General features: G+C 38.5%; 1 non-coding gene across 1 annotated transcript; it reads left to right on the top strand.

The window, feature by feature from the left end:
• Positions 1-484: 484 nt before the first annotated feature.
• On the top strand, positions 485-590 carry LOC131146996 (small nucleolar RNA R71). Its single transcript, XR_009134531.1, has one exon. It is a non-coding gene; the product is annotated as a small nucleolar RNA R71 (small nucleolar RNA).
• Positions 591-11,120: the final 10,530 nt, after the last annotated feature.

Below are 11,120 nucleotides of genomic sequence, written 5' to 3'. Positions count from 1 at the left end.
ATGCTTATGCCACCTAGGATTGTATTTGTTTAGATATAGGTCATTGGGTGGCTTACTGTACCAATTATGGGTAGCCTTAACTTCTTCCTGCATAAACTCAGGCTAGGAAGGTGCATGGGGGCAATTGTAGCATTTGTGTGAAGGATCATAACAAATGGCACACACATCAGCACATGTCATAGGTTGTGGTTCCTGTCCTAAGAACAAGACTTGGTCTAGCTTTCTAATTATGGTGTGCAGTGTGGCCACTAGGTCATGGCTTGTGGCTAACTCGTAGACTCCCTTAGGTTTGGAAGAGGAGGGTTTGAATGGTCTATGAACAGCAAAAACATGCTGCTAAGAATTTTCGGCTAGGTTCTCAAAGAGACCCCAAGCCTCATTTTCGTGCTTGGTGTGGAAAGTACCTCCACAAGTTGCATCTACCATGGACCTATATCACTCATCTAATCCTTCATATAAGGTCTGAACCAATTGCCACCTAAGGACTTGGTGATGTGGACATTTGTGCAAGAGGCCCTTAAAGTGCTCCTAATTTTCAAAAAATAGTTCCCCATCCACTTGTGAGAAACTAGTGATTGCCCTCCTTAGGTGGTTAGTCTTCCCAATTGGGAAGTACTTTTTCAAGAACTCATGTTGCATGGTGGCCCAATTGGTCACCGAGCTCAGCTCTAAGGAAGTTTTCCAATATTTGGCCTTGTCCTTCAGAGAGAATGGGAAAAGCCTTAAGCGTAGGGCATCATCATCAAAATTATGTATGCGGATGGTAGAAAAAATTTCTAAAAATTCATCTAGATGCTTGTAATGATTTTCATTAGAATTGCCATAGAAATTGGGAAGCATCGAGATGATGGAAGTCTTAATTTCAAATTAAGTTGCTTCGATATCCGAAAACTAGATGCAATATGGCGAAGTGTATATGTTGGGTGTGAAGTAGTGTCTAAGGAGTCGAAGTGATTGCTCCACCACCACAGGATGGTAGGGAGCATTTAAATGATGGGAATCAAATTATGTTTAGACATGAATTTAGGTTTGGATGACTCAGCAAACTCAACATTAGAGGTGGATTTCCTAATGGACCTACATGATCTCTCAATCTCGGGGTCTATAGGCACTTACTCGGGATCCAAAGAATGCAAACCTAGCATACACACATATAGCACACAATCAAGAGTTCAAAGTATCAAAAAAAATAAAAATAAAAGAAAACAAAGAAAAACAAAGAAATAGTACTCTAAACTGGAAATTGGCTTATAACCGTGACCTAGTCCCCAACAATGGCGCCAAAATTTGTTAGGCTCACAAAGGCTTGGTTCATCAACTACCAAAAGTAAAATTTATAAATCTAACTACTCCCAAGTTTAGTAGAATAGTGAGTAAGTCAGGTATCAATTTATAGGGACTAAAGAGTAGTTATTTACCACTCCAACCTAGTTTACTATAACTTTGTATAAAAGGCAAAAAGAAGAGATTTTGAAAAGGTTTCTCTAACAATCTACTGAATTCGTGTAAATTCTATATTATCACTACTCCTACAAAGTAGATCTAAGATCATGAATCAAGCGTAGACTGTCATTTTGCACAAGTTATGTCTGGTCAACTATCCGTCTTAGGCTAACGGCTAAGTGAATCATTTGAGGGCATAGAGTAACGAAGGTGCACCAATCGTATGGAGCACGATCAGGAACCAGGGTATACTCAATCTCAACGATCACAAATTCACCTCGTACATGAATTGTACCCTAATCTGTATAGGTGACTGAATCCCTAACTAGGTTATCCTATCCCTTTGGGTACCATTAGTCTAAAAGAAGTAAACTTGCGTGGTATTAAAATGAAAGCATGTAAAGGAAAGTAGTAAAGGAAAGCATGTAAAGAAAAGCATGTAAAGATGGTTTCAATTGAAAAACTTAAAAGTCTATCACTAACAATCAAGATTACAATAGAAAACCCTAATATACGTGGAAACACAAGGAATGAGAAGTTTGTCACATGCCTTCATGAATCCAAGCATGAACCATAACAGGAATTTAAATCAAAAGCAGTAAATCTACTATACTTGGCTCTCAATGGATTTTTAGGTCTATCACTAACCCAAAAAAGGCCAAAGAGGAACCCTAAGAACATATTCGAAGCTATTATTTGCACCCAAAAGGGTTTACAAGGTTTGAAATTCAAAATAGGAAACTACAGCAGAAAATAACGCACAGAAGATCATCGTTGTCGATCAAGTCGCACCCATACTTTCTCCTGGTCGTGCCCTGGTTGAGGCTCACAGGAAATAAGGAATTCAACCTTTAGCATCTTCAACTTAGTCATGCCAATGGGTCTTGCTGGTCGAGCTGTGAGTCGAGACTTGCAGGATCTCAATCTTCAATTAGGCTCAGGGTCTCAGCTTGGTCGCCCTTTATGGTCTTTTGGTCAAACACTTGGTCGAGACTCTCAGTATCTCTTGCTTAGTATGCTTCAGTGTCTCAACTTGGTCGCCCCTGAGGGTCACTTGGTCGAGCACTTGGTCAAACCTTGCAGCATTCTTCTTTCAATCTGAACCTTGGGGTCTGCTACTTATAACTTGGTCGCCCCAGTGTGTTGCTAGTCGCACCACCTAGTCGAACAGGGTCTTTACTCCTTTGATGAGTTTAGTCTCTAGGGGCTTGGTTGAGCATTTGATTTGATCTTTATGCAACCCAATTTCTCCCCTAGCTTCTTCTATTTCTTAACTCCTCGGTTTTAACCTGTTTTTCCTAAAACATGAACAAAACTTGCATAACTTCGAACTATGATAACAAAAGGTATTTACAAGATAAATGAAAACAAAACAAAAGGTAAATGGGAGCCTAAAATAGTGCATTTTAGGGACTTATCAACAACCAACATCCAAATTAAAAGACAAATTAAATGGGAAGTGGAAAATGTTCTTACAAAAATAAGATATAAAAGTTTCTAATTAAGTTGTACATAAGTACCGACTTTACCTAACTATCTAAGTCCCTTAGTAAAAGGATCCCTTTCATGATAGCCTTGGCATCTTCCTTCAATTGAATGATAGAACCATGACCTTTAGGTTCCACATTGGGAAGTGGTTGAGTAAGCTCTATAGAGGCATTGATGAGTCCTTAAAATGCACTATTTTAGGCCATCAATTACCTTTGTTTATCCTCGATAATCTTGTATGTAACCCTTTGTTAACATAGTTAGGAGTTATGCAAGGTTTATTCGTGTTTCAAGAAATACAGGTTATAACTAAGGATTTAGGTGTTATGATAAGCCAAGGGAGTATTTGGAATACTTAAAGTTTGAATCCAATGTTCAGCCAAGCTCTTGAAGCCTTAACACACATCAAAGGAGAGTTAGTCATATGGTGCAATCACCAACACAAGGGGCGACCAAGTCATCCACTGCAGACTCCAAGGTTCAAAATTGAAGAAGAATTGCTCCAAGGTTTGACCTAGTGATCGACCATGTGACACTCAAAGGTGACTAAGTTGAGATACTAAAGGCTATTGAGCCTAAAAATACCGAGAGTCTCGATGCAGTGCTCGACCAAGAGAGCTTGAGGGGTGAGTAAGTCGAGTTCCTGATATTTCTTGAAGATTGAGATCCTGCAAGTATTGACCATCAACTCAAATAGCAAGACCCTTGGGTGTGACTCAGTTGATGCTGCTGAAGACTTAAATCCCTAATTTCCCTCGAGCTTCGAGCAGGGTGCAACTAAGGGAAAGCAGGAGCGTGACTTGGTCGATGGCGACTACCTTCTGCATGAAATTTGCTGCAAACTTTCCTATTTCAAAATTCAAACCTTGTAAACCCTAATGAGTATAAATAATAGCTACGAACATGTTCTCTAGGTTCCTTTTTGGCCGATTTTGGGTTAGTGACAGACCTAAAATGCCATTGAGAGCCAAACTAGATCAGATTTATTGTTTTAATTTATATTCCTGTTCTGGTTCACTATTGTATGAATGATCATTAGTGATAGATGATTTGTTTGCAAGACGAAGCCATCTTTACTACTTTCATCTTTACGTGCTTTGATTTAATTGATTTTCTTTGTAGCTTTCCTTTACCACTTTCCTTTACTGCTTTAGTTGTGAAGAAGTCTTAAAGATAGGATAGCACTACGACCGATTCAGTCAGATATATGTAGTGGGCTATGGATACTAAAGAGGTTTCACATGGTCGCTCAAATAGGGTATACTACGATTCCCGATCATTCTCCAGATGATTGGTGCACCCTTGCTACCCTATGCCTTCAAATGGTTCCTCTCACTGTTTAGCCTAATACGGATAACTGACTGAACGGAGTTTATGCACATGACATCCAAATTATGATTAATAATTGAGAATTGCTTTGCAGGAGTAGAGGTAATATGGATTTTACATGCTTTCATTAGATTGTTAGAAAAATCCCACCTTTACACTTTTTTTTTACATAAGGCTATAAATAAGTTAGATTGGAAATGGTTGATAACTGCACTTGAGTCCCTATGGATCGATACCTAACTTACCCCACTTTCTACAAAACTTGGGATTAGTTAGGTTCTATAAATATTATTTTTGGTAGTTAAGGACCCAAGCCTTGGCGATCCTACCAGACATTAATTGGTTAGTGAAATTAAAGGATATGAGTAAGAGCTAAAAGCCTTTACTTAATTAGAATTTGGTATAGGGATTGAAGGTAAAATATTCTTAATAAATAAAAAAATAAGTAAAATAGGTCAAAATCTAGATCCTTTATTATGTAAAGGGACTAAACATTGATAGGCATTATCAGATTGGAGAAAATGATTTGAGTATTGCCTCTGTAAAACAATAGATCCCAAGCTTGATATATTGGAAAAAGGAAATGGGTCGAATAATAGGTATCAAGATCAGACTATTAGGCATCTAGTATAGTCCTTCATCTAGCTAATGAAGAAAAGAAACTAAAGAACTACTAACCCTTAATGGAGTTTGACTACTAAACAAGATAGTCTTTCTCTTTAAATCACAAATTTAATACTAACTACCCCCCTTGGCACGTTTAAGAATTAAATGAAGAAATTTTAGAAAACATTAACTAAAACTCTATTTTAATCTCTACAAAGAGATACAAATAGAATAGACTAACCATTTGGGGCAAGGCAATACATTTGTGTAAAAGGTACTCCCTAATAAAAGAAAGGATGGAAAGTTTGAAAATAAGCATAAGGTGTAGCGACCCATAAAATGGGAATAATAAGAAAAAAACAAAGAAAAAGATAAATTTGGTTTGGTGTAGACCAAACCATCGACATTTTAGTGGGGAAGCAGGAAACCATCGACGATTTTGTTATTACTGCTGTAGGGTAAGGGCAAAATAGTAAAAATGGCTTGATTAAAAGACCAAATCATCGACAATTCTAGGGAAACCTTCGACAGTTTCCCCTACACCAGCAACCCTATATAAATGGTTTAAAACATTTAATTGATTAAAAATCAAACTCTCTCTCTCTCTCTCTCTCTCTCTCTCTCTCTCTCTCTCTCTCTCTCTCTCTTTTTCTTTCTTTCTTCTTTTAGGGCTGCAGCTCTCACTCCTTCTCACCTTGATTTCTCGCCTAATTTCAACCTGAATCAGCTAATAAACATGATTTTGGGATCCCGACGGTGATTCTCTATAGTTTAATCGAAATAATTTTGAGAATCAGGCATTTCAGGCACCACTCCAGAACCAGAGTAAGGAGATTATTCTTAAAAGTTTAGCTAGTAATTGGTAATATGTGGGCCTAGGTATGTTGAATGGCTATTATTTTGGGTTAAGTTGATTAAAATAAGGTTTATGGATATAGGCTTTGTGTAGGCGCTGCAGGTATAGTATTGGATTCCCTGCAGGCATAGTTTCAGGAAAGAGATAAGGGAATAGTTATGTCAAGTATTTTTGAAAAATGTTCACCATTTAAAATACAGTATTTGATTCAGAAATTATATATATGAATTATCTGGATATTAAGATTTATGGAAACAAACTTAATATTATTTTTCAGAAAAATATAATCTTCTTAGATAGTCGACATATTATAGAATAACACTCACTCGTGTGGCATAAGTATAAATATTTTACTGCAGATATTAGCATGCCAGGTTATTTTATGGTTATATATAGCAAGCACGTTTTATAACAAATTTTGAGAAAATCTATAAACAGTATGAAACTTATGATATTTTTAGTATATTATGATTATTCTGCCAGCCCAGATGCCGTGATTATTTAGCAAGCTCAGATGACATGATTATTCAGTCGGCTCAGATGTCGTGATTATTTAACCGACCTAAATGTCGTGATTATTCAGCCGGCCCATATGCCGTGATAATTTAGACGGCCCAGATGCCGTGATTAGATATATTTATAACAATTTATTCATAAAAATTACTATGACAGATTTTACACAGAACCATGAAGTAGTTATATTACAGTTATTTATGAAATGTACTATATGATAGTAGAACTCAGATGGCTTAACTTAGTTTCAGAGCACGGTACCATAGCTATCAGTTCAAATTAGTGCCACCACACATCTCAGATAGAGTGTTGGTGTATGGAGAGTTGATTGAGCCTAGTGTAGTAGTGTGCCCCCCTGGCAGTCTGGACCAGGTTGGGCAAGCCAATTGTACTCAAAGACAAGTTTGGTTTGGCTTAGCATGGTAGACCAACCATTGCTAGATCTGGCCTACAGGCCGCACAACCCAATCATGTGGGGTAATACATGATATCAGCTAACTATCCATGTTAGGAATGATTTCAGTATTATATAGATATAGCAGACGATTTATATACATGCATAATTTTAGTATTATACAAATGATTTATATTATACAGAAATTTATTACGATACAGTGTGTCTATGTTGAAATATGATTTCTCTAGATTTATGCAGAACATATTTACTTTATTTATCATATGCAGTTAATTATGTATAGTATACATTTATAACACAATATAACTCATGTGTCACACACTGATGCTAATCTATCCCAATTACTGAGAGGTGTCTCACCCCAAAATTCAAACATTTGAGGAAATCCAGACAGACGAGCGGAGCGAGCTTCGAGATAAAGGAGGTTTTAGTATTGCCCTAACTACATGGTATGTATTTGAGTTAGAAGAGTAATTTTGTGTGAAACCCTGGAATATTTCTTTGGATTTTTGGGAATGTATATGTATAATTATAAAGTTAGTAGGACTATGGTATTGTGTATAAGGTTCAGGTATATCATGTTTTCCCGCTGCACAGTTGATATGCATTTATGAACAGATCTATCCCCAGTACCCCACTTTGGGTCCAAGTTGATTTTGTTTACAGTTTGTGGTATCAGGGTTTATTAAGTAAAATGAAAAAAGAAATACATAGCCAAAATTTTTGGGGCGTTACAATATGGTATCAGAGTTTAGGTTGCTAGGATCTGTAGACTTTAGTGCACAGCGGAAAATTATACTAGAGTATATGAATAAATCAGGATTTAATGAGTTAATGTTGGAAGTTAAGATGAGAATTTAGGGGTTTGTTCCGCAGTCTAGAGGCAGGAACTTCATGGTGGTTTCTGTGATTTTCTTAGGATGACGATTTTAGGAAAACCATGGTAAACTATCGTCGGGTTTTGTTTCTAAATTGCAGGACTGAAACTTAAATTGAGAATAAGGACATTAGGTTAATGGGTTATATGAGGTTCTTAGTTAAATTAAAGTATTAGTCATGTTATGAAGTTAGGATTCTAAGATTTATGTTGTTCCATTTTCAAGATGGACCCTGGGAATGATAATACAAATGCTGGTGGGGGTAATGAAGCAGGGCCTTCCGGTATGGCCAGCGGTGATTCTAATGCAAACCTGAACAGTGTTGCTCAGCAGGTTATGGCTAAGATAGAACTGATTTCTAGGGAGCACAGATGCCCGTCAGTGGACCAGGGCTGCACTATAGAGCAGTTTACAAGGATGAAACATCCAGCCTTTTCAGCGAGTGTAGACCCGATTGTGGCTGAGAACTGGGTTCAAGAGATTGAGAAGATACTGACAGTGCTGCACTGCACTGATGAATGTAGAGTTTTGTATGCCACATTCACACTGGCAGGGGAGGCTGAGCATTCGTAGTCTGCTGTGAAACTCCTGGAGGAGCAAAGACCAGTACCTGTAGCCATGACTTGGAACCTATTTAAAGAGATGTTTTTCGACCAATATTTCCCCACCACCACTCGAGAAGCTAAAGTGGAGGAGTTCTTGAATCTGACCCAAGGGCATCTAACAGTTCAGAAGTATGTGGCAAAGTTCATTGAGTTGTCCCGATTTGCCCCGTATATAGTCCCAGATGAGGTGAAAAAGGCAAAAAAAAAAAAATTTAAGAGAGGTTTGGGACAAGAAATTTATGAGTAGGTGGTGGTTTTGAAGGTGCAGTATTTTACAAAATTGGTAGATAAGGCCGCCATAGCGGAGACAAGTAGGTAGAGGGGTGTTGTGGTGCAAAGTCAAAGGAAGAGGCCCACGCCTCTTGGATTTCACGCAGGTACTAGCTGGGGCCCATGGAGGAGAGGCAGATACAGCGAGGGAAAGAGACGGGAAATGGGAAACCATGGATTTTAGAGCGAGCAGACTTATCCTATTTGCCCTAGATGTGGTTGGAGGCACATAGGAGAGTGCTAAGCGAGGAGGAATGTCTGCTACCAGTGTGGTAGACTGGGTCACTTGGCATGAGATTGTAATGCTCCCACCCTTAGACAATTCCAGGGAAACAATCAGGCACCCTGAGGTGGCCAGTAGAGGAATACCGCACAGGCGCGGGTCTATGCACTGACACCAAGAGATGCTTAGGTGGCTGGCGATGTGGTGATAGGTATTATTACTTTGCTTTCAATTAAATTTATTGTTTTATTTGATTCAAGGGCTACACACTCTTTTGTATCTACTAGGTATATCAAGTTATGTGGGGTAGAATTCATTTTCTAGACACCGAATTCTCAGTAGCCACACCACCAGGATCAGTAGTGAGGTGTCGAAGGGTACTTGAAGGGTATCTAGTGGATATTCTGGGGAGAATGCTACTAGCTGACCTTGTAGTGTTAAACATGCATGGATTTGATATGATATTGGGAATGGACTGGTTAGCGACCAATTATGCCAGGTTCGACTATCATCAGAAAGATGTGGTATTTAGACCTCCTAGAGAGCAGGAGTTCAGATTTTTGGGGTCGCACGTGTGTTCCTCACCACAGTTAGTGTCATCTATTTAAGCGAGGAGGCTACTTTTGGATGGATGTCAGGGGTACATAACTTGTGTAAAGGAAATGCTAGAGAAATAATTGAAACTTACTGATATTCTAGTAATGAAGGAGTTTTCATATGTCTTTCCAAAGCAATTACTTGGATTACCTCATGACCATGAGATTGAATTGGTTGTTGACTTGCTTCCAGGGACGGCATTGATTTCTAAAGCTCCCTACAGAATGGCTCCAGTAGAATTGAAAGAACTAAAAGATTAGTTGCAGGAATTATTAGATAAGGGATTTATCAGACCTAGTGTATCACCCTAGGGAGCACCAGTTCTATTTGTAAAGAAAAAAGATGGGTCAATGAGAATGTGCATTAACTATAGAGAGATAAATAAAGTGACGGTTAAGAACAAGCATCCTCTTCCTCGTGTTGATGACTTATTCGATCAACTCCAGGGAACATGGGTCTACTCTAAGATTGATCTTCGCTCTGGGTGCCATCAAGTGAGGGTCAAAGCAGAGGATGTTTCCAAGACAGTGTTCCGAACTCGGTATGGCCACTATAAATTTTTGGTTATGCCATTCAGGCTAATGAATGCTCCTGCTGCATTTATGGACCTAATGAACAAAGTTTTCCATCAGTATTTGGACTAGTTTGTAGTGATTTTCATTGATGATACATAGGTCTATTCAAGAAGTCTCGAGGAGGATGATACACATTTGAGGCTGGTACTTCAGATACTTAGAGAAAGGGAACTTTATGCCAAATTTAAGAAGTGTGAACTCTGGTTAAAACAAGTTACTTTTCTTAGGCATGTGGTATCTGGGCAAGACCGAGGAATGTTCAGTAGATTAGAAGTTTCTTGGGACTGGCAGAACATTATCGTCAGTTTGCAGAGGGATTTTCTAGGCTATCAAGACCTCTGACATGACTAATAAGGAAGAATGTTAAGTTTGAATGGAATAACGATTGTGAGTATAGCTTTTAGGAGTTGAAGCAACAGCTCGTCACTACACCAGTTTTGACTATTCCATTAGGAGACAGTGGATTTGTAATCTACAGTGATGCATCTTAGAAGGGGCTTGGATGCATGCTAATGCATTAGGGGAAAGTTGTAGCCTATGCTTCTCCTCAACTTAAAGAGTATGAGAAGAATTAAGCTACGCATGATTTAGAGTTGGCTGTAGTAGTGTACACAATAAAGATCTAGAGACATTATCTGTATAGTGGAAGATGTGAAATATTTCCAGATCATAAGAGTTTGAAATACTTCTTCACATAGAAGGAGCTGAATATGAGGAAGAGAAGGTGGCTGGAAATGATTAAAGATTACGATTATACCATCAGTTACCATCCAAGGAAGGCTAATGTGGTAGCTGATGCGTTGAGTCGTAAATTAGGATGCGCATCTGTATCAGCAATAGTAGCAGCACCTCAGATCAAAATGGATTTAGAAAGACTTGGTGTAGAGCTGATAGAAGGTAGTCATCAGGCAGTAATTGCTCATCTGATACTTCAGCCGACTTTGCTGGAGAAAATTAAGATTGTGCAGATGCAAGACGCAGAATTAGTAAAGATCAGAGATAGAGTGCAGAGCGAACAGGGAGCTGATTTTAATATATTTGATGATCGAGTTCTAAGGTTTCGTAGTTGGTTGTGTGTACCTGGTGACGTCGAAATTAAAAATACAATTTTGGAAGAGGCGCACCATTCCCTGTATACAGTACATGCAGGAAGTATGAAAATGTATAGGGATTTGTAGATATCCTTCTAGTGGAGCAATATGAAGAGAGAAATTGTTGAATATGTAGAGCAGTGTTTGACATGCCAGTAGGTGAAGGCTGAACATCAAAGACCGGCGGGACCATTGCAACCACTTCACATCCTTGAATGAAAGTGCGAGCAT

The sequence above is a fragment of the Malania oleifera genome, chromosome 13, assembly GCF_029873635.1.
Source record: "Malania oleifera isolate guangnan ecotype guangnan chromosome 13, ASM2987363v1, whole genome shotgun sequence".
Lineage (NCBI taxonomy): Eukaryota > Viridiplantae > Streptophyta > Magnoliopsida > Santalales > Ximeniaceae > Malania > Malania oleifera.
Note: the sequence above shows the minus strand (reverse complement) of the source record. Positions and strands in the feature narration are given on the sequence as shown.